The sequence below is a fragment of the Oratosquilla oratoria genome, chromosome 41 (genome assembly GCF_046742065.1).
Source record: "Oratosquilla oratoria isolate Oo_2021 chromosome 41, ASM4674206v1, whole genome shotgun sequence".
Taxonomy (NCBI): domain Eukaryota; kingdom Metazoa; phylum Arthropoda; class Malacostraca; order Stomatopoda; family Squillidae; genus Oratosquilla; species Oratosquilla oratoria.
This window is the reverse complement of record NC_134817.1, coordinates 38,912,480-38,937,479: the sequence shown is the minus strand read 5'-3', so window position 1 is coordinate 38,937,479 and position 25,000 is coordinate 38,912,480.

Genomic DNA, 25,000 nt, shown 5'->3' with positions numbered 1-25,000 from the left:
CTATTGCTAAACCACTTCTTGCCTATTTCCTTCTTATATCTAAACTTGTCCAATTTAAATCATTTAGTGCGAGTCCTGCCCTGTTGTCTTAATATGATGACCTTGTCTACATCACACATGTTAAAGTTCTTGATCCACTTGAACACCTCTATTAGATTACCCCGCACTATGCGTCTTTCCAGAGAGTGCAAATCAAGGTCCCAAAGCCTGTCCTTGTAAGGTAAATTTCTGAGCCCATTTTGGTCATTCTCCTCTGTATTGATTCTAGTGAATCAGTAATTCTATAGAACGGAGATCAAAAGAGTACCACATATTCAAGGATGGGTCTGACTAACGCCAGATAGAGTTTGATAACTATTTCTGTATTTTTATTTGTAACCGTCCCAGTAATGAAACCTAATGCTCTATTTCTGGCACTAATGCACTGTTCCCCGAATTTAAAGTCAGGACTCACTAGCGCTCTCATGTCTCTCGCACATAGTTTTATCTAAAAAGATGTTATCTAAGCTATATCAGCTTAGTGCATTGTGTAAACCTAGCCTACGTTTAACACACTGCACTTTGAGATACTGAAGTTCATTTCCTATTTCATTGACCATGCGAACAATTTGTTAAGGTCTTCAACATGTTGAAATTTTCAATGTTTTTAAGACAATGTTGATTTTACTTTTTTTTTTTTTTTTGAGGAGCGGACGCCAGGAGGAGCTTGTTTGTCTGCGGCCCTGGCCGTAACGTATATAAAACCTAAACCCCAAATAAAGAAATAAAACAAATTGTAATAATAATCATATTAATTATAATTATAATAATAACAACAAAAATAATATAACCAATGATAAATATACAATAATGAATAAACGAAGTAAATAAAAAAACATAAAACAGATAAAAAAAAAACATTATATATATCAAGAGCTTTTTCCCCCATATAAGGGAGGTAGCCAAAGTCAAAGGCACGTACCTGCTCCCACCCGTGCCACTCCCCTCCAACCCCCTCCTCTCATCTTAGCTCCTCATGGATGACGGGTCATCCCTGTATCCTACCCACTGCCCTGGGTCAGAAGCAATGTAGCAAGATACAACAACAATAGATAAACAAAAAAATATATAAAACAAATCAATAAAATCAAAACGCCTGAGTAGCTCACTGAAAACTGCTCATCCCCTCCGCCAGGACTAAAGACTATACATGAGCGGCTTCAAGTTCCCAAGCCCTTCAACTGAAGAAACCTCTGTGACGTCATCACGAACAGAAGCTACTTCGGGTGCGTCACCTGACGAAGGAGGTCGTTTGGCTCTAGGATCTAGATGGTCCAGAAAGCCGCCCTCCGACTGAATAAAATCGGTTGGTGTCAACGAGGTGATGATGGTGGCACTGTAGTGCCAAGTTCACACGTTTCTCTTTAGTCCCTTTGATATATATATATATATATATATACACACATATATATGTTCACTATTTCAGACCGAGGCTGGTTCTCGGGTCGAACAGAATCCACCAATATGGAAAATGAATCAAAATAAGATAAAATCCTGGGGATCACGGCACACGTCGCAGGTTCCAGGGTCAAACACGACATACCAAGAAGAGCCTGAGGGGGAAAGAGACCCCACATGGGCTACAGCAGAGACCCTGTCGAAGTTCAAAGACCAATCCTGAGGGCCGCACCTGTCGACAGGGGGCCTGGCGACACACCTCGATAACACCTGCAGCAACAAAGGGACAGCGCGAGCCGCGGCGGGGGTCCGCCGCCGCGTCCGAAAACCAAAGCACAGTCGCCACAATAAGTTTTGTCTCTACGTTCCAAAAAACTTCGGTCAAAAGAATGGGAGTTGCCGGTCTGTTGACCGAAGTCTTTCGGAAGGTTGGGACACTACTTTCTGGGGAGCATGCTCTCGATGATGAAGATCATAAGTTTTGTCTCTGTTTCCAAAAAAGGTTCGGTCAAGGGTACCGCTTACAAGCATGGGTGAACGAAATCTTCTGTTAGTTGTGACAACACTCATTATCGTACCCAGGCTCGGACATACATGACAAGACACAACCGACCATACACGAAACGGAACCTCAAAAAGGAAACGAAAATAAAAGAGAAGCGAACGAAACGAAAGAGGAGAGAAAAGGAAGAAGAGAAGAACAGACCTACAGAGGAATCAAAAGGAGTGGACTCACGGCAGAGACAATGTACGGGCGTGAGGAAGAGTGCGGGAGAACAGCGTGAGGAAGTGAGTATAATCGAGGACAAAAGTTCTGTCTCTATTGTTTTCGCCTACCAGTGTGATAGAGGGCAACCCCCCCCCCTCATACACGGCTGAATAAAATCCACTGGCGACAAGAATTTTTTTTTTCTAGAAGTTGTGAACCAAAAATAGTAATAACTAATCAAATAATAAGAACATAAGAATGGAAGAGACTGCAAGAGACCATAAGGCCTATACTAGGAAGTTTCATGTCCCTTACCACCTGCCATCCCTACCCATAAAGTTGTTTCATCTTATCTTAAAACAACCAATAGTTTCAGCACTCACTACACAGTCAATAAGTCTATTTCATTCGTTAAGAACTCTGTTGTTAAACCAGTTCCTGTCTATTTCCTTGTCAAACCTAAACTTGTCTAATGTAAGCAAAAAGAAAACAAATAAATAAATTAATAAATAAATGAATAAAATAAAGATATTTTGGGTTCCATCCCAACGGTTTCCGGTGACTACCACCGGCACTGGCTATCCGAGCCTATAGGGCAAAGGTGACTATTTTGGCGTAAATGATTTGATCATACATTCATTAAGCAATATGGACCTTCTCTTCACTGGATTTTAATACATTTTCTATACAGTAGTTATTCTAATTACCAAGAGCTCTTTCCCCCTTATAAGGGGGTAGCCAAATCAAAAGCATGTACTACTTCTCACGCTAATTATACAGGAAACAAATTATATCTATATAAAACCATAACTAGGAAAAATATTCATAGATTTACTAGCATAACTACGAGCACCCGATTAATTTTGGTTTGCAACTGTATCGCTAGCTAATTATGATCCTGCTACACGCCTAGCAACTAGCTGGAAGTGTTTAGCAACCCTTGAAAAATAAAGCATGGAATCCCTGGTCTGCCATTAGCGAGTTTCCAGATGTGTAACAACTTCATGTGTTGTTACTGGTTCAGACAGCTTCACTCATAGGTACCACACCCCTGAATTTCCTCGAAAAAATAATAACAACATTCATATTTGCTTTAACATTAAAGGTTTATTTAAACCTGAATAAAATCGCTTGATGCTCACCAGGAGTAATACGAAAATTACAACACGGTAAATAAGGGATTTTAGTGCTTCGCGGTCTTCCGTACCGCTTCCCACATGATGTTAGACCAAAACGAGACTGGGGTTGCGAGTGTAATCGTGAGGTGGGTGGGAGGGGGTTATAGCAGAGGTTGAAGCGTGGGGCGAGAGGGGGCAGGAGGAGGGTTGATGGGGGGATATGGGGGAAGGGGGGGTAAGTGGGGGGAGGGAGGGTGACCCTAGGTCAGGTAATTAGCCAGTGGGAGGGCGTCATCGCTCAAAGCAACTGTGCATGTCATACTGCAGCGGCCCGGTGTATGCAAGGGGAAAGGCTTGTTATCTAACCAAAGGAAAAATATTGGTCATTCGAATTGTATGATGACACAAAACCTGGCCATGTTCCCTTTGGTAGTGACCTTTCCGTTGCCCTTCACTCTTTCCCTCCTCCTCCTCCTCCTCTCCTTCACACATTCACCCTTTCCCCTTCCCGCTCCCCTTCTCCCTATAAACAGACTGCATGATTTTTATGCGGTCAATAATTTTGGAACTTTAATGACATCCTTATGGAACAGAGTTAGGTAGCATTCTTTTTGTGATTAGAGACTAATCTAAAGAATATATGTATGTACATATATGTATACATACATACATATATATATATATATATATATATACACATATGTATATATATACATATATATATATATATATATATAAAATAAAATAAAATAAAATAGAATAAGATTATATATATACACATATGTATATATATATATATATATATATATATATATATATATATATAAAGTAAAATAAAAAAATAGGATAAGATTATATATAAATATATATATATATACAGGGTGTCCCAGAAGTCGCACACCATATACTGATCTTTATTTTTTTCTATTTTTCATATTTGATTTGATATTATGGGTGAGAAACTAACAGTACAAGAAAGAGTTAAATTGGTTTTTATGTTTGGAAGAGATGGAGCGACATACCGCTTTGTAGCTCAAGACTTCAACCGCAATCATCCTGAGCGAAAACAACCATTGAGCCATACCACTGTCTGCCGTTTGATCAAACGCTTCCAAGAAACTGGCTCAGTTGCCGAGTGAAAGACGGTTTTATAAAGAGAATTGATGCATGTGTCAATGCAGGGGGTGAACAATTTGAGCATCTGTTATGATTATGATCAATAAAATTGCTATTCATATGTATTTTCATGAAAACCTGGATGGTCCGTGACTTCTCGGACACCCTATATATATATATATATAAATAATATATATATATATATATATATAAATATATATATTTATATATATTATACATATATAATATATATAAATATATATATGTATATATATATATATATATATATATATATATATATATGTATATAAGTAAAGATTGACAAATATGGATGTGAGGTGGCAAAATTAAAAGTAAAGGCTACAGTAGTGAGTTTATTCAGAACCATACGTTTCGACCTCTACGGTATTCCTCAGTGGACTGAGGAAAGCCCTAGAGGTCGAAACGTCTGGTTTTGAATAAACTCACGACTCTAGCCTTAACTTTTCATTTTGGCGCCTCACCGCGCTCTCTCTCTGATATATATATATATATATATATATATATATATATATATGTATTATATATGAATTATATATATATGTATATATATGTATATATATACATATATATATACATATATATATATATATATATATATATATATATCAACTAGTATTTTTTTCATCATAGTAGTCCATCATGTCTACCTCTTCCAGCAATCCCAAACTCCATCATTCCAATTTCCTCCGTCTCTTTTGTGCAGCCGGACGCAAAAGAGACGCAACAGATATCAGAACAAGTCAGTCATCAAGGGAGCGGACACATGATTTTCTTCAGCCAAGTAAATAAGGAAAAAGAAAAAGGTTACATCCACCATCAACCTCCCTAACCACCAGACTCCTCCTCCTCCTAATTGAATTTGACCTGGTTTTCCCAATTAAATTCCTCTGGCTTACTGGCTTATCTACAAAATCTACCTGGAAATATTTTCTACGTATTGCCAGCGAAGTGATTGGAATTCTGCTTTCTCATGATACAAAATATTCGCCAAGAATGGCGAAAGGGATTAAAAGAATGACCCTTTGTTATTAATGTCTACGACTTGTCTGTCTTTCTATTCTCTCTCTCTTTTTCTTTTCGTCATCGGAGTGCACTTTATGTGTTCCATAATCCTCTTCGTCCCTCTCAATCCACGGTTTGTCTTTCTTCCTTCATACCCTTTCCCTCTCACTGTCTCCCTTTCCCCACTCTCTCCCTTTTTCGTCTTTCCAATATCCCAAGGTATGTCCCACCCCCTCTCCTGTTTCCTCTTTTTCTTTCCGGGACCTCCATCCCAATCCCACCAAATTTTAAATTCTTTTTACTCCCTCTAAACTCGCAGGGCATCCCCCGTCCCCCTCCAGCACAAGCGCCTTCGCCCACTCCAAATCTCGGAAAGCTTCTGCAGCTTCCCACTTAACCCAGCATTGCCCATCACCGCCACCTCCCGGTCACTTTCCTTAACTTTGACAAACTTCTTTCTCGCCTAAATTCCTCAACACTTTTCTTGCTTCCTCCCATAGAGTCTTCTTCATATATATATATATATATATATATATATATATATATATATATATATAGTATATATATATATATATATATATGTATATATATATATATATACCAACGGCTTTTTCCCCATTACAAGGGAAGTAGTCAAAATCAAAGGCATAAATCCACTCCCATCCATTTCATACCTATATACTATATATATATATTAATATATGTATATATATGTATATATATATATGTATATATATATATGTATGTTGAGACATTCTGACAGGTTGATGTAAGCGGAATAGGAAACACAGGAGTCTTAGTCTTGAGTTTATTCCGAAACTAGTCAGGAATAAACTCAAGACTAAGACTCCTGTTTACTATTCCGCTTATATATATATGTATATATATCTATATATGCACGTATATATAAATGTATATATATATATATATATTATATATTATATATATATACATATAAATATACATACATATATATTTATATATAGACGTATACATACATATATACATATATATATATTTATATATATATATATATATGTACATATATATGTATATATATATATGTACATATATATGTATATATATATATATATATATATATATATATATATATATATATGTATATATATATATTCATTTATATATACACGTATATATAAATGTATATATATATATATATATATATATATATATATTTGTATGTGTATATATATATATATTTCTATATATATATTTTATATATATACATATATATATACATATATATATATATAATATATGCACGTATATATATATATAATATATATATATATACATGTATATATATGTATATATATATACATATATATATATAAATATATATATATGTGTATATATATATATATATATATATATCATTAAAAGTGATGACTAATTGTGCATTTATTATTTTCTTAAATGTATTTTCCATATGTCTTACTATGGACTTATGTTCCTTTGAAAGGAGGTTTATGACTTCACTGTAGGTGGTCATGTTTGCTATATCGCGATTTTGGGTTCAAGACCCTTCTTCAGTGGCTCTTAGGAATATTCTATCTGGTCAGGATAAGAATTATTCTGGTGTTATATGTAATTATTCTACTTTATTTATATATTTCTATACTTGCTCTTCACTGGGGGAGGTCACCGGTCACCTGGGAGAGGTTACCTGAGAACTCAGGCAGTGATGAAATGTCACATGCTGCGGGAAGCTCCGACTTCGTGTTGTGACAAAATGTCCTGTGCTTGGGCTTCTGGCGTTTTTGTCTCGGGCTTTGATTTGTGGGGTTATGTCTCATGTTTAGATTTGCGGCGATTTGTCTCATGCTTGGGAGGGCCCTAAGGTCATCTGCTTGTGTATCTATAAATGTACAATTAGCCATCGCTTTCAATGATGTATGTATAAGAGAAAATCTCCTGCCCGTATATACTATATACATACATGCATATATATATATATATATATGTTTAAATATATATATATACATATATATATGTTTATACATATCTATGTATATATATACATATATATACATATATATATGTATATATATATATATATGTATATACATGTATATGTATATATATATATACATATATGTATATACAGTATATATACATATACATATATATATTTATATATATATATATATATATATATAAATATATTCATTCGAGAGAAATGTAGTAACACATTTGTAAACCACACAGAGAATCCATAGTCGGAGTGAAAGAAAAATTTGGAGAATACATTTCGGGAAAGAGGGCTACAGTTAGTAGTAGAAATATAGAAGTTAAAGCTCACCCATTTTTTTCTTCCACTCCCATTGTAGGTTCTCTGTGTGACAAATATATATATGTATATATATATTCGTATATATGAATACGTATATATATATATATATATTATATATATATATATATATACGTATACATATAAACTAAATATATATATATATTATATATATATACGTATACATATAAGCTAATATATATATATATATATATATATATATATATATATATATATATATATATATATATAAGTTTGTCAGAGGTTTTCATAATATAATAAAATTCTTCTTCTAGGTATTCTTTGCTACATATTCGTAGTTCCCTAAATAAAGCCTATTACTATACCCCTCTTTGTCCTATCATCATGTGCGGAAAAGTAATGTACCAAATCCTCTTTGTTTGTTTTCTTTCTGTATACTGAGAAAGTCACAGTTTTTCCTACTCGTCGTATTTATGTATCTAGGAAGGGCAATTGTCCATTTTGTTCCTCTTCTACGGTGAACTGGATATCGCTGTTGACTGCGTTAAGCATTCTCACTTTATCATTTACGTTAGTGCTTTCGGGGATGATAGCGAGGACGTTGTCTACATATCTAAACCAGTGTGATCCCCTACCATTAATTCTGATAAAGTTTTCTTTTTCCAGTAACTGCATGTATAGAGAGGCCATCACTGCACATTTGTCTAAAATACTTATCAATATATATATATATATATATATATATATATATATATATATATATATATATATATACATACATATATATATATATTTATATATATAACATATATATATATATATATATATATATATGAATATATATATATATATATATAGATACCTGACATTAGTGTTCTTTTTCCGACTGTGGGATAAAAAGTTTATATATACATATATATATATATATATGTTATATATATATACATATATATTATATATACATATATATATACATATATATATATATATATATACATATATATATATAAACTTTTTATCCCACAGTCGGAGAAAAGAAGACACTAATGTCGAACGTTCTATATATTTCGATCACTAACTGTGACCCTCTTCAGCAGAATGAATACATAGTGGAAGGCATATGCTTATATACAAAAATGTGAGGTGAGAAAAGGAACAAGCTCAGGTTACATGACCGATGCTCCGCAGGTCGCGTGGGGTTTTGTGACCTTGGAGTACATGAGGTAGCGCGTGGCTGACTGCTGAGGTAGTGATGCAGTCAGGTGACCACTGGCCATTTGATATATTAAAATTAGGTAAAAAATTTATTAGGGAAGACTCAATTATTTTCCTTTTAAAGCTACATGTTGATCTATAGATTATTTCAGCATCTTCCCAATTCATGCGGTGATTTTTATTGGCAATGTGCTGAAATACCGCGGAATTCAATTGACCATATCTAACAGAATTTTTATGTTCTTTAATTCTGGTTGCCAAATCTCTTCCAGTTTGTCCCCAATAGACAGAATCACAATCTAAGCATGGCAACTTATATACACCTGGGTTAATGTCACTTGATGGTCTGCGGTGTACGTTAACTATTTTCCTAAACAGTGTATAAGGATAATTGAAGATGACATTGATGTTTTCTTTAGGTAATGATTGGGACATTTCATTTATGAAATCATTATAGGGTAATTTTATACATTTATTATCCCATTTGTGTTTGTTATATATATATATATATATATATATATATACGTATATTATAGTTGCATTGACATTTTTTATGAAAAACGAGTAAATGCATTCTTTATCAAATGAATAATAAATAGATTGAATAAATAAATATGAACAAATAAACCCCCCTTCCTCGTTTTCTATGAATTGAAAGTATGACTTGAGACCTGACACCTAGAGGCTTCTCCGCACTGAATAGAATAATCATCTGTCCAGACCAAACCTCTTGACTGCGCCAAATTAATCCCACTAAACCGAACGGGGTTAAGAGAAAACTTAACGAAATCCACTCCCTGGTTAAACCCCCTTCTGTCTCCCGCCAGGCGATTTTATTCATTACATCACTCCCATCTATTGCGAATGTGGGGTCTCAGTGTACATATTTTAATTTGGTTAACGCCAGATGTTTATATTTGGCTGAAGGAGTGAGGCTACCCCAACTCCTCTTCTCCCCCTAACCCTCCCAACGTCATAAACATGACGTCATGAGTACAGGATTGCACTTAACACGTACGTACGAGGCCCAGTAACAAGCAAAGCAACTATTACAATATATGATGTCATGGGTATAGAACTGCATTTAACGCATAGTGACACACGACAACACATCTACAGTATTATGATATAAACAGGAACCCAATATACACGAGAGAGAAAGAGAGAGAGAGAGAGAGAGAGAGAGAGAGAGAGAGAGAGAGAAAGAGAGGAGGGGGGCAGGCAGAGGAAGGACAAGATCAGTAGGGTCGAGGAGAAAGAAGGAGAGAGAGAAAGAGAGAGAGAGAGAGAGAGAGAGAGAGAGAGAGAGAGAGAGAGAGAGAGAGAGAGAGAGAGAGAGAGAGGGACAGGCAGAGGAAGAACGAGATCAGCAGGGTCGAGGAGACAGAGGGAGAGGGACAGAGAGAGGGGGGGGAGACAGGCAGAGGAAAACAAAATTAGCATGGTCGAGGAAAGAGAAAAAGAGAGAGAGAGAGAAGCAGGCAGAGGAAGAACAAGATTAGCAGGGTCAAGGATAAAGAGGGAGAGATAGAAAGAGAGACAGAGAGATAGACAGAGAGGGAGAGAGCATATCAAAGAAGAATGCGCGTCAACACAGCACGAAGCACGATGATGCTGAACAACTTATCTTTGACAGGTTCTGCAATAATGCTTGTCCCTCTGATTTGTACGGGTCCGCGCCCACTGCCTCAGACGTGCTGGCGTTCGTGGGAGGCGAGATGGCACGTCCAAGCGAAAAGAGGGAGGAGGAGGAGGAGGAAGAGGAGGAGGAGGAGGAAGAGGAAGAGGAAGGGTAGGTATATGGCCGCGCTGTCCAAATCTTCCCATGATAAGGATTCCAGTCCACGCCTTGGTGCCCCTTTCGGTATGTGAAGTATGGTAAATAAAGTTCTGGAACCGCGTAAACAAGAGAGGATCGTCTAGTTTATGAAAGAACGGCATCGGATCCTGTTTTAAGGGGAAGTCTGAACCCGCTGTTGGAAAAAAAAATATATGGATGAAGAGAGGCATTTTCTTTCTTCTTCCTCTTCTTCTTTTTCTTCTTCTTCTTCTTCTTCTTCTTCTTCCTCTTCTTCTTATTCTTTTAAATTGGGGAATTAAATGTTACGACATGTTCCAATGGCTCTTTTGTTTTCCCAAGAAAAAATGTATCAAATCATATAACCGGTAAGTCTACGGGAACATCATCCAAGACTCCCGGGTCGCGAAAATACAGTTTCAATTTGGACGAAAGCGCGTGAGGATGGTGAAAAATATTACCATAGATTTTGAAAGATTTGCGGAAGTCTGACTGCTTGGCGTCCGTGGTGTGATGCCAATGCCAACCTGACATCTATCGTCTTTTTTAATTACTACTATTAAAAAAAAAAAAAAAAAAATCGCATACACAATGAATGCGTACAGAAGCAAAAAAATATTGCAGCCCCAATGAGCATAAAATAAGACGAAAAAAAGGCGAAAGAAACTGAGAAAACGACGAAAAGTTGTGAAATCCGAAGACGGCGAGGGGCGTCGGCTGTGCGGGTGGTATGTGTAATATTGGGATTCCGGTCTGCGTTACGGCTTCTGAATGGAATGTAATATCATAAATGGACGATTGGCGACCACACACCTTATCACCGCATTAGATCCTTTATTGCAGAGATTATGGATGACTCCCCAAGAGGGAAGAGGGTTGGATTCTGAGTGAGGCCTCAAAAAAAAAAAAAAAAAAAAAAAAAAGAGAGAGAAAGAGAGAGAGAGAGAGAGAGAGAGAGAGAGAGAGAAAAGAGAGGGAGGGGAGAAAAAGATGCGGACGAGGAGTAAGCACCCCCTCCCCCTTTCTCCCTTCCCCTCCCCCCTTCTCCCCAGCATCCTAAGGAAAATGAAGCAGAATACAATGGAGATGACTTGAAATGCTGAGCACGGTAGAGATGCTGATGATTATAATGATGATAATGGTGATTACAATTATGGGGATAATGAATATGATGATAAGTACAACTGAGATTATGATGACCCGACTGAAAATGGTGATGATAGTGATATTCAGCGTAATGGAGTTGATGATAATGGTAATGATGATGATGACAATGATGGTGTTGCTGCTGCTGATGATGATAACAATGATGACGGTGATGATGCTGATGATGATCATGATGATGAAGATAATGATGATGACAATGATGATGGTGATGACGGTAATGATGATACTGATGATGATGATGATGATGATGATGATGATGATGATGATCGCGGAGATTTTGGGAGTGGTAAGAGATAACGACGACAATGACAACGACAATGATGATAATGAGCGCGACAGCTAACAACCGGCGACTGCTCACCTCCTGCTACTCTCCTCCGGGTGACAAAGACAGTCCCACGCATCTACGTGTAAGTCCGAGGATCGTTGCCAGCCGTTGTGGGGCTGCGGGTTTCCAGTTAATAAATCTCGAGGCAACAATTAGTATTATCTGTGACGATTTTGAATAAATTGAGTGACTGGGTTAACATGCAGTTAACAGTTGATATATAAGTTAACAATTAACATACTTTGATGATTAACGTCTGGGTAACATGCAGAACTATCATACAAACCTCGTTAAAGCAGTTCAGAGAGAGAGAGAGAGAGAGAGAGAATGACCTCTTCCTGGTTACAAGTGCCACACAAGAACAGTGCCATGTTCATTTGAACATGGTGCCAACTTTCCTCCTCCCTATCCCTCCCTCCTCTCCCTCTGTGTCTCTCTATCAACAAGTACACGTCACATGTTTAAACTTCCTGGCCATCGATCCCTCACTGCAGCCGCCTCACTTCCCCTCAATTCCCTTCTTCCTGTCCCCCTCTCTAGGTTCCTCTCATTTCCCCTTTACCTTGCCACCGCTATTTCCCCTCTTTCTCTTCCCACCTTCTACTGCATTCTTTTCATTACTCTTCGACCCATGAAACCCTTCACTAAACTCCCCTCATTTCTGCCGTCCCCTCTACCAGCCAACCACTGTTTCCCTCATCTCCCGTCCCCTAAACCAGCCAAGCACTATTACCCTCATCTCCCCTCCCGTCCCCTCTACCAGCCAACCACTGTTCCCCTCTTCTCCCCTCCCGTCCCCTCTACCAGCCAACCATTGATCCCCTCATCTCACCTCCCGTCCCCTCTATTAGCCAACCATTGTTTCCCTCATCTCCCCTCCCGTCCCCTCTACCAGCCAACTACTATTCCCCTCATCTCCCCTTCCGCCCCCTCTACCAGCCAATCACTGATCCCCTCATCTCCCCTCTCGTCCCCTCTACCAGCCAACCACTGATCCCCTCATCTCCCCTCCCGTCCCCTCTACCAGCTAACCTCTGATCCCCTCATCTCACCTCCCGCCCCCTCTACCAGCCAACCACTGATCTCCTCATCTCCCCTCTACTAGCCAACCATTGTTTCGCTCATCTCCCTTCCCGTCCCCTCTACCAGCCAACTACTATTCTCCTCTTCTCCCCTCCCGTCCCCTCTACCAGCCAACCACTGTTCCCCTCATCTCCCGTCCCCTATCCCAACCAAACACTATTACCCTCCTCTCCCCTTCCGTCCCCTCTACCAGCCAGCCACTGTCCCCCTGATCTCCCCTCTCTTGAGCCCCTACCCCCCCCCCCATTCGTGTTCCCCTTACTCGACTCTTGCCCCCCCCCCCACAACTCTGGCATTCCAGGCCCTTGGTGCCACCCGCTCCCTCAAACCCTTCCTTACATGAATAAAATCATCTGGCGGCACCAAGAGATAAAATACCTAAAATGTGTCATCGTAACCAATGTGTTCATTAAATTCTTCCTGAATAAAACAGTCGAAAAAAAATCTCCCCCACGCAGCGTTTTGTACACATCTGGTCTGGTCAATTTATTCATAAATTTTTATCTTATTTCATTCTATTTTATTCTTGCTTAATTGTTGATATCATTAAGGCGAAATGTCTTAACCATCTGGCACGAAACCTTCAGAAAATGCAGATCATGATCTCATGGTTTCTATATTCCCTCATTAAAATAAATAAATAAATAAATAAGAAGAAGAAGAAGAAGGTCACATGACCTGTGAGCCTCGCTGTACCACATTGGTACTCGACTTCGCCTCGTGACCACTTCGCCCCGGGTTCGATCCTCAACAAGGGTGACTGTCACGGACCCTGGCTATCTGAGGACATAGGGCAAAGGTGAAGGCTTCGACCACAGCTGAGGGGCTCTTGGTGCAAGCTCCTCCTCTCATACGTCCTCAATACAGTGACGTCTCATCAGGCTAATAAAATCGTTTGGTGTCAACCTTAATCAAATCTGGGTCAAAGTCCGGTACATGTATATCAAATACGGCCTACACACACACATCTATATATATATATATATATATATATATATATATAGATGTGTATATACATATATATACATATATACATTTATCAACCACAATCCATTTTAATTCTAAGCCATCAATATCGAGAACCTCGAGGAGGCATACATGCAGAAATTGAAATGTGGTACAGCTTAGGTCTCGAACCTCCGCTAGCACGTGACAAGTGATAGTGACATAACCGATTGCGCCATCAAGAGAGATATAAGTTGAGCGTAACTTTTCTTATATATTTGTATGCTCGAGTTACATACACGTACACGAAATTTTGCGTTCAACCATGATCGTACAATTGGTAAGTATACAACGCGGGAAAGTATTTATACAACACTAAATGGGTCCAAGTGAACAGATTTACATTTATCGACCACAATTTATCTTAATTCTAAGCCATCAACATCGAGAACCTCGAGAAGACATACATGCAGAAATTGAAACGCGGTACAGCTAAGGACTCGAATGTAACTCAATTTATATCTCTCCTGATGGCGCAATCGGTTAAGTCACTATCACTTGTCACGTGCTAGTGGAGGTTCGAGTCCTTAGCTGTACCACGTTTCAATTTCTGCATGTATGCCTCCTCGAGGTTCTCGATGTTGATGGCTTAGAATTAAAGTGAATTGTGGTTGATAAATGTAAATCTGTTCACTGGAACCCATTCAGTGTTGTATATATATATATAAGCTATCTAAAATTGACACATTTTCAATGAAGTACAACTTCGTCGTAAAGCAACGTTTAGGTCGTCTTACAATTTCTTAATCAAGGTAAACGACGAGGAATTCGACGCGCCTGCCCGTGACGCCACGAGACAGGCGCGTACCCCACCCACCCCTGCCCTGCTCGCCAAAGGCAAACCTTCGTCAACACTAAACCCAGTCATGGTGTGGGTGAGATAATAGATCACTAATTTTGATCAGATTAAATCAAGTTAGATGGAAGACGAGGCGTTCACGCGTTAGAAAACACACACAGCTCAGACTCGATGGCGCGGTGGGAGCGTTCGCGGCCGCCACTACGGCGGTCCCGGTTCGAATCCCGCCCAGGATTGAAATAACTTACAAAGGATTACAAAGGATTACAAAGGCGGAGCATGCCGACAGGAGACCTTTTGATCCATATCTAGGTCGGATGCAAAAAAAAAAATATATATATATTAATAATAAAATGATAAATAAAAACTATAATAATGTAAATAACAAATAAAATACATAAATAAATGCATAGGTATAGTTAAAATAATAAACAAACAGGTAAATAGTAAATAATAAATTGACATATAACTAATGATAAATGAAAATCAGACAGACAAATGATAACAAAACAAAAACAAATAATATAACATAAATTATAATCATTACAGCATCTTACTTAGGTATTTATCTAAATGATTCTTAAAGCTTCGAACTGAACTACATTGCACTACCTGTGCAGGAAGTTTATTCCATTCATTAACTACACGGTTGGCAAAGTTGTTTCTACCTACTTCCAAATTGAATCTATTTCCGGACAGTTTGAGACCATTGTTTCTTGTCTGATTCTCATTCAATGTGAAAATTTGGTCACTTTTGATGTTGTCAATTCCCTTTAAAATCTTAAAGACCTGTATCAAGTCACCTCTGAGTCTACGCTTTTTTAGGGAAAACAGATTCATGTGCTTTAGTCGATTTTCGTATGATTTATTTTTGATATTTGGAATCAGTTTTGTGGCTCGCCGTTGTACTTTTTCCAGTCTGTCAATATCTTTAATGAGATTCGGTGACCATACGGAAACAGCATATTCTAAATGTGGACGAACTAACGATTTATATAGCTTGTTAATGAGTGATGGACTTTTGAAATCAAAAGATCGCGCAATCAGTCCCAGAATCTTATTTGCTTTCTCAGAGGCTGAAATACATTGCTTGGATGATTTGAGGTCGTTACTGATAATTACGCCGAGATCTTTTTTACTATCCACTTTTGTTAACGAATTTCCAAATAACTTGTAATCGTACTTACTGTTATTTTTACCTATGTGCATTACCTTGCATTTACTTGTGTTAAATTTCATTAGCCACTTTTCAGACCATTGCTGTAATTGATCTAAATCTTCTTGAATATCTAATTGGTTTGAGTGATCATTTGCCACTCCGCACAGTTTTGTATCATCAGCAAATTTGGAAACAGTAGATTTTAGTCCATGGTCTATATCATTTATATATACTATGAATAGAAGTGGCCCAAGAACGGAACCCTGAGGAACTCCACTTGCAACACTTTTCCATCCAGAAGTTTTTCCATTTAAAACAACTCTCTGTTTTCGACCATTCAACCAATTACTAGTCCAACCTAATAGGCTACCACTTATTCCATGCAAAGCTAGTTTAGTAAGTAGTCTTTCGTGTGGGACGGTATCAAAAGCTTTTGCAAAGTCTAGGTATATTAAATCTATATTGTTTCTTTTGTCATAATTCGAGATAACTGTGTTGTAGAATTCGAGTAAGTTAGTCACGCAAGAACGTTTCCGTCTGAAACCATGCTGGCTATCATTTATCAAACGGTTACTTTCTAAATGATGTTCGATAGCATCTCTGATAATAGTTTCCATTATTTTTCCTACGACTGAAGTCAAACTTATAGGCCTATAGTTATTTGGTTTCTTTTTGTCACCTTTTTTGAATATGGGAGTAACGTTAGCTAGCTTCCATTCTCTTGGGACATCTCCGGATATGATGGATTTCTTGAAAATAATTTCTAATGGAACAACAATCTCATTTTTCATTTCCTTTAAGATTCTTGGATGCCAACCGTCAGGCCCTGGTGTTTTATTAACTTTGAGTTTGTCTATACACCTTTTAATTTTTTCTTTTGTTATATTTACCGTAGTGAGTAAGTTTACCCCAGACTTTTCACAGGTTTCAGTTTGGGATTCACTTTGAGGTGTTTCGTTTACGAATACCGAGCTAAAATAATTGTTTAAGATATTACACATTCCTTCATTTGAATATTCAAGTTGACCGTCAGCAGATAATAGTGGACCAATGTGATTCCTAACAACCTTTTTATCTCTAATGTAACTATAGAATTCTTTGGGATTCTCTTTGGATTTATCAGCGATGTTCATTTCGTATTGTCGTTTTCTTTTTCTTATTGTCTTTTTTAAATCTCTCTGTATTGATACATAAGTTTCATAGTCATTAGATGCACCCGAGCACTTATATTTCTTATAAGCCTGTCTCTTTTTAGCAATACTTTTTTCAGTTTCTTTGTCGAGCCACTTTGGGCGAGCCTGATTTGGGGGACGTCTGTCCTTAAAAGGAATGTAAGTTTGAATCATCTTAGTGAGCGTATTTTGAAATATTTCCCACATCTGATCTACAGGTCTTTCGTTTCATTTTGCCTCCCAATCTGTAAGCTGAAGCTCCTGACGTAGTCCTATGAACTGAGCTTTGCTGAAATCGGGTATTTTAGAAGCACAAGTATCTATTCTAAAATTGTTTAGGAGTTTGAATCTGACTAAGTTGTGATCGCTATTTGCAACAGATTCACCGACTTCTACATCACTTACCATGCTTTCGCGGCTAGTGATCAAAAGATCGAGTAAGTTTCCATATCTTGTGGGCTCTTTTACATGCTGAATTAAGTAATTGTCACCAAGAAAATCAATCAAGCGATTACCTATATGGCCATGTTCAAGGGTCATCCAATCAATGTCAGTAAAATTGAAATCACCCATTATCAATAAATCACGGTTGCAGAAACTAGACAGTTCTTGAAATAGCAGTTTGTCGTCTGCTAATGATAATGTCTTTGGCCTATATATTACACCTATATTCATTTTTTGTCCATTTGTTTGGGTTAACTCAACCCACAAACTATCATATGCATCCTGTTTCACTTTCTCTAAAACACAAGCATGAACATTGTTTTTAACGTACAATAGAACACCCCCACCTTTCTTGTGGTTTCTATCCTGATGAAAGTGTTTAAATCCCGCAATATTAAATTCTGCTTCGAACTCTGTACCATTTAACCATGTCTCAGTTATTCCTATCATATCGATATTTTCGCTTTTGACATACACCTGTATTTCTTGAAATTTGTTCCTAATACTACGAGCATTAAAGTACATCGTTTTAAAAAACTCGTGATTATTTCTTTTTGACACATTTTGAGTTTCAATATCATGTCTTATATTATAATTTTGTTTTTTATTTATACCTTGCTCTATATTATTATCATTTGGTCCTTCATTGACATTCAATGCCTCATTAACATTTCTCCTATCAAAATTAACATTTCCCCCATCACGGACATCTGGTCGATCACGGTCATCCGATCTCTTTTGTACATTTTGTCCCCCTACGTCACCGTGATTCACGCCGGCCTCCCACCGTTCAGTGACATTATGTCCGGCATCCCTTTCTAAAATTATATTTTGTCCTCCAGTGACATTATATCCTACCGTGATATTTTTTTCTCCACTATAATTACATCCCATCGTGATCTTTTGTCTTCCACTGTCATTACATCCTATCTTGATATTTTGGCCTTCATTGACATTCTGTCCGGTATCCCTTCCTAAAATTATATTTTGGCCTTCACTGACATTATATCCTACCGTGATATTTTCTCCTCCATTATCATTACATCCTATCGTGATATTTTGTTCTCCACTATCATTATTTCCCATCGTGATCTTTTGTCCTCCAATGTCATTACATCCCATTGTGACATTTTGTCCTATGACATTACATCCTAATGTGACATTTCGTCCTCTAGCGACATTACATCCTATCATGATATTTTGGCCTTCATTGACATTCTGTCCGGTATCCCTTCCTAAAATTATATTTTGGCCTTCACTGACATTATATCCTACCGTGATATTTTCTCCTCCACTGTCATTACATCCTATCGTGATATTTTGTTCTCCACTATCATTACTTCCCATCGTGATCTTTTGTCCTCCACTGTCATTACATCCCATTGTGACATTTGTCCTATGACATTATATCCTAATGTGATGACACATTGTTCTACATTAATGCTATACTCTACACTGTTTTCCCAAGTACATTCTATTTCCCCTTCCCTTTGGGCTTCTACCCTAAAAAAGGAGCTAGTTCATTACAAACTCCCACAATGAGGTTTGTAAGAACATCTTTGCCTCTGCGGGTAAGGTGGATCCCATCAGAAGCGTAAAGGTCATGGCGCCTAGAAAAGAGATACCAAGGATCAAGAAAGTGGTATCCCAATTGTGTGCACAACTGCGATATCCATCATTGATCCCTATGGCTCTACTGTTCCAACACGAGCCTGCGTAGATCCTCGGGAGGATCCCACAGACTACGTGACGGCTCCCACGTTCCTTCATCTCCTGAAGGAGGACCTTGTAATTCCGAACAAGCTCCTCTGATCTCACCCTACCTACATCGTTACTTCCCGTATGAACAATCGTAACCGTGTTCTCCCGTCCTTGCTCCCTGATGGACCGGGTACAATCGACGATCCCACGGCCCGGTTGACATACAAGCTTGCAACGTCGCTTAGTCTTCCGCTGCAGGATGTCGTCATAGCCTCGAACCATGGAGTCCCCCACCACCAAGAACTCCTGGTTTTCAGCCACTTCATCCTTCAGTAGAGCAAAACGATTGGCTAGAGCCAGCGGTTGCTCCACAGGGCACACGTCTACCGAACGCGGGCTCGACAAACGGGACCCCACGGAGCGCCACTCGCTCATGGCAGTGACAGTAGGTGAAGAAGTGGAACACTCTTTGGGTTGTGGGGAGGGTTCACTCTTCTCACGGAGCGCACTCCTGAGAAGACGAATTTCCTCCTCACACATCCTGAGACGGACCTCTAGGTTCACGCAACCTTCACAAGCCATTTCGCTCCCCCTTCAGCAATAAAAACGGCAAAGAGAAAATACAAATCAACAACAACAAAAAATCAAAGCGGTCTCTAATAAACTAAATACGCGAAGCTTACTCTGCTCACCTTATACTATTTCTCCTACCTTTGGAGTACGGTAACAGAAAACTGTTTTAAATTTAAACAGAACAATGCACTTTATCTTATATCTGTAACTGTATAGCGCTATACGTATACAATCACAAAAAACACAACACAATCACTTAACACTATTCGGAGATATAAATTTCACAGGTATTCGCTAGCTGGTGTCTGTGCAGAAAAACGAGGTCTCTAGCTGAGGTCACGAGCGGACTGAGCTGAGGTCACGAGCGGACTAAGCTGAGGTCACGAGCGGACTGAGCTGAGGTCACGAGCGGACTGAGCTGCGCTACGAGTCGTTATTCCAACTCTCGTGGGCGGGGAGTTATGTGTGTGTGTGTCTGTAAGGTCACAGCATTAACCACAGATCGGTCATACATGAGCTCTGAGCTCTCTTCTGGGAGGGAAATAGCTATCGATCATGAGTCCAACACGTGATCCAAGACCATGGTAAACCACACGGAGCAGCATTAACATTTGCCACGTGATTCTCAGTCTTATATGTAAACCCCTGTATTTTTTTTTAACCACACTGGTCGTCTTGCTCAGTCTGCCCATGCCACGATGATCTCTCTTTCAGGGAGACTTAAGTTGTACTCAGCCTCGTAGGTCGCCCTTCTCCATGGAGATGATGCTTGTCATGGACATACTCCTTGTATATGACACACAGGTTAGTTGAACTGACACTAACTTTTCTCTCTCCCCTCCTCTCTCTCTCTCTCTCTCTCTCTCTCTTTGCGTGCCCTTCCCCCTCTTCCATTTTTCGAATTCCCTTCAGATGCCATATTTTCCAAGTACGATATTTTTTCTTTTTTTTTCTGTATTCCAATGTATTTTTCTAATTCTTCTTGCCTGTCTGTTCCTCTCCCTCTCCCCTTCTTCCCCTTTGTTTCCTATTCAAAGACACAATCCCTCCCATCCCCTCCCCTCTCCCTCCTCTTCCCTCACTTCCCCTCCTCTTTCTATTATCCCCATTCTCTTCTCTATATCCATTCTTCCTGTCATTTCATTTTCTCTTCTCATCTTTTTTTTATCTCTTTTTCTTTTGTTTCCTCGTCGCACCCACTGTGTCAGCTTTGCAGCCATTCATCAGATCCTTCGGGGTCATTCATTGTTTCACAAATACATTTTTTTTTCTTCGCTCGGTCCCTCGCGCATTGTACCGCTCGAAGAAATTTTTTATTATTTCGATTCTTGTCAATGTATATATACTGTATCTAAGAACATATTTTCGTTTAGACTGTTGGTATCTTAATCAGGGTGTGTGGGTTTTAGTCAGCGATCCAAAGGATTCTTCGACCGAGCTTCCAGAGAACATGGTAAAAAAAAAAATATATATATATATATATATATATATATATATATATATATATATATTTATATATATAAATGATGTATTACCAGGCAGACTGGCATCATGGAGACCACTTTGCCCCCACCCCACGTCCCTCCCGCCTCCCCCTCATGAATGAAGCAGAGGGAATATATCTGAAGTGAACAGGCAAATAAACAAACAACTAAAAAATATTTATCATCTATGTTTCACTTCCAAGGTAAGAAGAATATTTTCTGAATGAAATCGTCTAAAGCTAGCCAGAACAAAGACTCTTGATATGTTTAAAGAGACTCGACTCTTTCATCACCAGAATAAAAAGATAATAATAATTTGACGACACGACTCAATGGATTTACCTTCGCGATACGACTAAATAAACAATCAAATAAATAAATAAATAAAAAATAGATTGATGATAAATAAATTATGAAATAGATAGATAAATAAATACACATATAAACAAATTAATAAATAAATGATAAAATAAAATCATAAAAAAATCCAAGTAGGACTTCCCCCCAACCTCGCTTTCCGTTTTCTACGACAGACCTAGTTCATGGTTCTTCGCGTAGAAAACGAGATCATGATATTGCTCCGGGGGTGGGGGTGGGGGGGGGAGGTGAACAATGGCGAATAACAAATGGTCATCAAAAGAACAGCAAGGATAACATGTTCTGCTGCGGATCACAAAGTTCACGACAAGGAAGGGGAGAGGGGGAGGGGGAGAGGGGGGAGGAGGACAGGAAGGGGGTGTTTAAAGGATACACAAGAGCAAAGACCCGGATGTAGGTGGATAGCCTTATGTTGAAAGACGTTATCACAATGGGCTATTTTTCCTCCGACTGTTGGTGCAGATATGCTGGAGGAAAATAATTTTCGTTCAGCACTGCAAATGACATTCTATATATTTTTGTTGGTGGAAAAAGTTCTGGGGGTAGGCGGTACGACCGATTAATCGGAGGTTGGATGAAGTTAGGAGCAACACTCCAATTCCTCCGACTGTTGGTGCAGATATGCTGGAGGAAAATAATTTTCCTTCAGCACTTCAAATGACATTCTATATATTTTTGTTGGTGGAAAAAGTTCTGGAGGTAGGCGGTACGACCGATTAATCGGAGGTTGGATGAAGTTAGGAGCAACACTCCAACAAAGTGAAGTTAACCCACTCCACTTAATCCAATTAGGTTAACTTAGAACTCTCCATTAGGCTTAAGACCAACAGGAGACCTTTTGGTCCATGACAAACTCGGAGGGATGAAAAAAACAGATAAAAGAAATAAAGAGATAATAATAATTATAATATTAAATAAAACATAAATAAAATATAGATCGAACGAACGCATTACCATGAAAAATGAGTTTAAGAAATAAGGAAATCAGCCTACGTCACCTCTCCTCAGAATGTTTTCCTCTACATAGTAAAGTCAAAACAGAATGGTTAGATAATATTTTCTATGGTGTATCCAATTTGAATTCAGATAAAAAAAAAAATCATGTTGGCGTAATAATCTTGTCGAAATAAAAAAAAAAATAAACAGATTCACAAACATTAGTACATGAAAAATAGAATTATATATAATAGAAAATAAAATCTAAGAATTAAAAGAAAAACGATATTTTTTCTTTTTTAGACATCCGCTCTGGCTTTAAAGCCGTCAGGTGATTTTATTCAGTTGACCTTGGGTTCACAAACTCTTCAGGACCATCAGGTTCTTTGGCACACTTTATTTGCTCTATTCTGGCTAACGAAATGAGATTTTATTGGTCTCTAGGAAAACATGCGGGTCTCCAATTAAACGGTGTAGATGCTGGACACAGCGTGAAATAACTATCCCCTCAAAAAAAAAAAAAAAAAAAAAAAAATATATATATATATATATATATATATATATACATATTTATATTCAGAAAATGAATGAACAAATGAAATAATAAATAATAATACTGACATTAATAAATAAACAGAAAATAAATATTGATAATAATGTTAATTAATAATAAAAAAGCAGGGATGAACAGAACACCTATTCTCCAGTCACCCCCCCCCCCCACATATACCCCCGCAGACTCCATCCGCCCCCCGCTAACAGGATTGCCACGGTAGGGGGTGGGGGCGTGGGGGAATCTTAGTTTGTAGTGAAAATCCACCATCCAAACCAAACTGAGAACACAATATGTCCAATCAAGTAAATTTAGCCTCAAATCCTGCTTTCCACCCAGTAAATTCTTACAGAAAAACCTCCCCCTTCCCCCCATTTCTTTATGCCCCCTTGTATCCCTCCCCCCCCCTCCCACTCCGACCTCCAGGCCTTGTGGCGTAGTTCCTTTAATCGCCCGGACAAGGAGTGAACCCGCAGGGCGCCGAGGCGTCATCCAGCTCACTGCGCATGCTCCAAAGACCGTGGGAAGGTGAGGGTTGGTCTCTGGTCGCGGTGTCCACGGAGGTCCCCGAGCTCAGTATCAATGTTTAAACGAAGGACGTATAATCTAGTCTATTTACATAAGCTCTTCCTTCTCCTTTTCCACAGCGCGATTGGAAGGCGGGGGAACCACAGACGCTGGCCTACCTGTGGGTTTCCTGACTGAACGACCCCGCTCCCTCCCCCCCTCCACCCAAACTCCCCCCTATCCCCACAACACCCCACATATACTCCCTATCCCCCCCTCTCCTCCTCATTTTTACCCCCTCTTTTTTCCTTATCCGCATGCACTATCATTTGAAAGAACTCTTTTATGTGTTCTTCACACTTTTAGTTACCCCACTCTTTCCCTTTTTCTCTCTCTATCTATCTCTCCTTCTCTCTCTCCCTCCTCCAACGAGATTCGAGTTCTTATTTTTGCAGCGCTTATTCAGAAACGCATTTACACTTCGCTAACTTTGTAACACGTACGGAAGCTCTAAAAAACGTACATCGGCCCTTACCGTTGCCTCCCCGATACACACACACACATGCACACACACACACACACACACACACACACACACACACACACACATATATATATATATATATATATATATATATATATATATGTATATTTGTGTCATTTCGACATTTGGAAATAAACTCTCCTACTGGGATTCGAACTCTCGCCAGAGCGGCTTGCTTCGCAGAAGGCGAAGATCGTACCGTCACGCCACCACGACCCTTCTGCTGAGGGCACTCGGGTGGAAGGTGGTATGTACTGTATTTCATCAAATCCTTTATGCAGGCTAGTCTTCCCACAAGTGTTTGTGTCATTTTGACATTTGGAAATAAACTTTCCTACTGGGATTCGAACCCTCGACAGAGCGGCTTGCTTCGTAGAAGGCGAAGATCGTACCGTCACGCCACCACGACCCTTCTGCTGAGGGCACTCGGGTGGAAG